At 37.0% G+C, this 4,894-nt stretch overlaps 1 pseudogene; it reads left to right on the forward strand.

Annotated features, from left to right (window-relative positions):
* Positions 1-2,887: 2,887 nt before the first annotated feature.
* On the forward strand, positions 2,888-4,270 carry LOC148567255 (uncharacterized; annotated as a pseudogene).
* Positions 4,271-4,894: the final 624 nt, after the last annotated feature.

Genomic DNA, 4,894 nt, shown 5'->3' on the forward strand with positions numbered 1-4,894 from the left:
TAATTATTAATTTTACTTTACGTGAAGATATGTACACGTAAGTTTTTACCTTTTTTAAATTAGAAAGCCACTCAGATAAAAATTTTTAAAATATTTTTTAAGAGGTAATGATCAAATCAGTACTCAAAAGATTCAAACGCTGATATTTTGATGCCTCGCTATTGTTATTGACAAAATGGTACCTGAATGATTTAAAAAATTATCAAGCGTGTCCTCGTGCTTGCTGGACCACAATTCCGATGAGGACGATGCTGAGTTGGACACTTGTTTTTGCTGACAAGATAGGTTTTATTTTAGCTAGAATTTATTATTAAATAAATTATAAATCTAGTTGGAAATAAACTTAATTGAAATTGATTTTGCCCCAAATCAAATGGATTTGCCCTAAGTCTTAAATTGCTCTCTTCGTCACGTATACTACAGGTTCCAACATTGGAAGATGCATACTGTTAGGACTCGTAGAAAAGTTGCAACCATGAAAAGCAGTCATCGATGCAAGCCTTCAACGTGGATGGCGGTTTAGGTATTGTGAGCAAAACCTACGACGGTTGTTACTTTTGTCCCCTTCTAGTGGTTTCGTTGAAGTCGAAGACAAGTAGCAACCCTGGTAGATGGTTTCTACGTTGTCCTATGTGGAAGGTAAGTTTGGAATCTTGATGGATATGTAACGAAGTAATGCAATAGTCCTTCTTATTTCTTCGTCTCTGGTTATTCAGTTTTAGTTTTCAATCGTTCTTTGATCCATGAATTTTTTGTGTCGTGCTAGAACACACAAATGTGGTGCGGGAATTTTCAATGGTTGAATAAAATACAAGAGCAATTTGTGGAATGAAAAGTTTCTTCGGAGAATAGTAACATGGTGGGCAAATCAGAATAAAAAAAAGAAGCAGAATCAATGTCGAGTGTGGGGATGGCCTGAAAATTGATAGGATGATAATGGTGCTTTCTGTGGTGAATGAAATGAAGGAGCATCTGAAGAGGGTTGAATTGTTCCTCATTTTTATTTGTATATTGATTGGGTTAAATTTGACTTTGAATATGCTTTATTTGGTTAAGTAGGTAGACAGTGGACAATTTAAGAGTTTAAAAATGACACTTTCTTCCTTTGTAATGTTGAAATCATTATAATTGAAATGATTTAATAGATCCTGTAACTATTCTTGTTCTGTGACTGAATTATAGTTGTTGTGATGTGAGCAAGCTATATAGAAGATAGGTAAATGATAAACCACTATTTTATGATTTATTTTGTATTGAATTGAGTGAATTTTATCTATTATTCTCACACTTATGCATATAATTCGCATGTTTTATATTTTCCTTCCTAATTTTGTGCTATGATTGAAAACATGCTTCCTTGACCTTAAATTTGCTAATTTTAATCCTCTCTTATTACCATTCAATGCCGTGATATGTTTGTTAAGTGATGTCACATTTTCCAGGGCAGGAATGGCTTAGATGATGGAAAAGAAGTAGGCAAAAGTGGAAGGAACACAAGAAATTGAAGTTTTGAGAATCTGGTAGCGACGCACACGCATAGATGATGCGTACGTGTGACTGGTGCATTTAACAGATGACGTGCACGCGTGGCTGATGCGTTCGCATGACGAGCGTCACGTGCTGCATTTAACAGAATTCACTGGGGCGATTTCTGGGCTACTTTTGACCTAGTTTCAGGCTCGAAAATACTTATTAGAGGCTGCAGAGTGAAGCTGGAAGGGGGGAATCAATCATTCACTTCTCATTCATACACTTGAGGTTTAGATGTAGGTTTCTAGAGAGAGAGGCTCTCTCCTCTCTCTAGGTTTTTGGGTTTTTAGTTTTATTTCTTCTCCAATTCAGATTTTCATCTTGTTTTAATTTAGTTTCTCTTCTACATTCTATTATTCTGGCATCTTAGTTTATTTTCTCTTGTTGACATCTTTATTTTTCCAATTTAATTTATGAACACTTCATGTTAGATTCAATTTCCTTTTTAATGCAAGTTATGTTTTCATGTTTATGATTGCTTCTTTCTTCATTTGTTATTATTGATTCTTTGCAATTGTTGGTCTTAGATTTTACATTCTCTTATTACTTTTTTATGCTTTTATTTTGTGCCTCCCAAGTGTTTGATAAAATGCTTGGGTGAATTTTAATTTGAATTTTTATGTTCTTGACTTGGATTGATTATTTAGAGACTCTTGAGTTATCAAAAGTCTTTTGTTGATTTGTGATTGAAGATTGCCGGTTAGCTTGAACTTCACCAAAGCTAGTCTCTCACAATGAGTTGACTAGGACTTGTGAACTCAAGTTGATTGTATGCACTTGACCTTCCTCCATTTGGTAGAGGTTAACTAAGTGAAGGCAATTCACATTTACCATCACAATTGATGATGATAATGAGGATAGGACTTCTAATTCTCTTTCCTTGCTAAAAGCTTTCTTAGTTATTAATTTATTTTCTCGCCATTTTACTTTCTTGTTTCTTATTACAAAACCCAAAAATATGCTTTTTCATAACCAATAATACTTTCTTGCAATTCCTTGAGAGACGACCCGAGGTTTAAATATTTCAGTTAATTTTATTGGGTTTGCTTAAGTGACAAACAATTTAAACATTGATTGAGGTTTAATTGTCGGTTTAGAACTATACTTGCAATGCGATATTTTTGTGAAAATCTTTACCGACATTTTTTCTCCGTCAAATTTTTGGTGCCGTTGCCGGGGACTGGCAAATGTGTGCCTTATTGTTGGTTATTGTGAATATACCGTCAAGTTTATTTTCATTATTTCTTATTAGTTTTTATTTTTATTTTTATTTTCTCTTGTTACTATGAATTCTCACTCCTTTAGCTATGAGTTTGGTTCAAATAATGTTGTAGAAAATAGAAGATACAATGAGAACATGCATCAAGGATGTGACAATCAAAGATGGGATGAGCCACAAGTATTTGATCAACTCTCTTGGTAGTAACCTCCACCAACTTATTATGAGCAAGAGTCATTCCAAGATGCATACCAAGACAATGGTTATGGTGGACCTCTCTGTGACAATCAACAACCACCACCATACACCTATGACCCTTATCCCCCACAACATAGCCTTCAACCATACTCACAAGCCTCATCCTACCAAACACTTCTATTTGACCCTAATTCTTATCCCCTATACCAACCACCATATGAGCCATACATAGAACCACCCCAATTCCAACCCAATTACTCCCAAGAACCACCATTCTCACATACATCACCTCAATATACACCACCTCCAATGTATGCAAACTTTCAACCACAAGATGAATTTTTCTTTTCACCACAACCCTCCATAGGAGAATGTCCATATCCATCAATCCAAGAGCAATATGATTCTAATTATGTTAGCCAAGCGGAACAAGAGCCACGGGATCATGTTAAGGAAGCAATGGATTGACTTCAAGCAACCATCCATCAAATGAAGTGAGAGAAAAGTCGAAAAGTACACGAAACTCTCATGGCTAACAAATCTCAACTTGAGAACAAGGGACTGGAGTGTGTTGTACAACAAGTGGAAAAAATGGAGAGTGTTGAACCGCCACATCCTTATCATGATGAACCACCCTCCTATTATGAAACCCTCCTCCCAACCGATGAGCCCTCATATCCACTCCAGTCTCCAATGGATGACACTCTTGGTGTTCTTCTTCAAGAGCAAAGAGAGATGCAGCGGACGATAGTAGAGTTCATAGCTACCTTGACCGAGGCAGTAGATAATTTAGCTTCACTGCGCTTCAACACTCAAAGTACCCCTATGGCTGCATGTGAAGAATTTAATGAAGAACGTATCATGAATGAAAGACTAGGAACTTCGGTGCAAAGTGAGGAATATGACTTTGTATTGGAACAATTGGAGGAAGCCGTAATTGATGAAGAGGAAGAAGTGGTCGAAGACTTAGGAGATGCTGAACCTCCATGGGAATCTAGAGTTGTAGAGTATTCTTCCAAGGAGCTTGAAATTGATGTTGAGGAGGATAGTGCATAACCTCCAAGGCATATTTCCTATGAAGAATTGGACGGGATAGATTAAGAAGCAAGTTCCCTTGGTGATGATGATGATCATTAATCAAGCCATCCTAGTAATGAATTTGCATCCGCAAGTAAACCCCTTAAGTTTGAAGAACCTTCTCCCGATGAAATTGGAAGCAACATTGAGGTAGATTCCTCTCAACCTCATATTTATGATTTGAGTGACAGAGAAGAGTTGGATGAACTCAGGGAGGAAGAGCTTGAAAGTGAAGAATCTTTTTAAAAGATGGAAGTCCTTCGGCAAGGTTGGACGGGAGTTGAATATGCTTTGTCAAGATTGTTGGAGACTTCTCTATCTAGGTTGCCATCTACTCCTTCATTTGAATGGGTAAAACTTATCTCTATTAGCTTTACTATCCCACTTGAGTATGGTATTCTTGAAACAGATGGCCAACTTAGGAGGCTTTGTGGAATGAAGCATAAGAGAAGGATGTTTAGTGGTTGGAGTTACAAATCAAGACTCATCAAGGTTCAGATTTCAAGAGCTAGATGCAAGGATTGGACTAGTGATCAATTAGTGGGATCTAAGAGAAGAGTTTGGTACTTCATAGAGAATTTAGAGTGCTTGCCACCCAGTTGGAACAATGATGATCCACTTAAAGACGGGTGTAGAAACAAGATTTGAGATCCCGGCATACAAAAGGATCAACTTTGGGAGCTCAAAGCTTGTGAAGAACTTCATCAAAGCTTGGTGAATTCACTTGAAAATGTTAGAGCTTATTAGAAGTCCAAGCGTTGGTGGAAGTTTCAAGATGAGTTCAAGCACAAGCCACCATGACAAGGAGCTCACCAAATGTCCAACTTAAGGACTTTAACTAAAAGTGCTTGGTGGGAGACATCCCACCAT

The sequence above is a fragment of the Arachis ipaensis genome, chromosome B4, assembly GCF_059453495.1.
Source record: "Arachis ipaensis isolate K30076 ecotype BB chromosome B4, ASM5945349v1, whole genome shotgun sequence".
Lineage (NCBI taxonomy): Eukaryota > Viridiplantae > Streptophyta > Magnoliopsida > Fabales > Fabaceae > Arachis > Arachis ipaensis.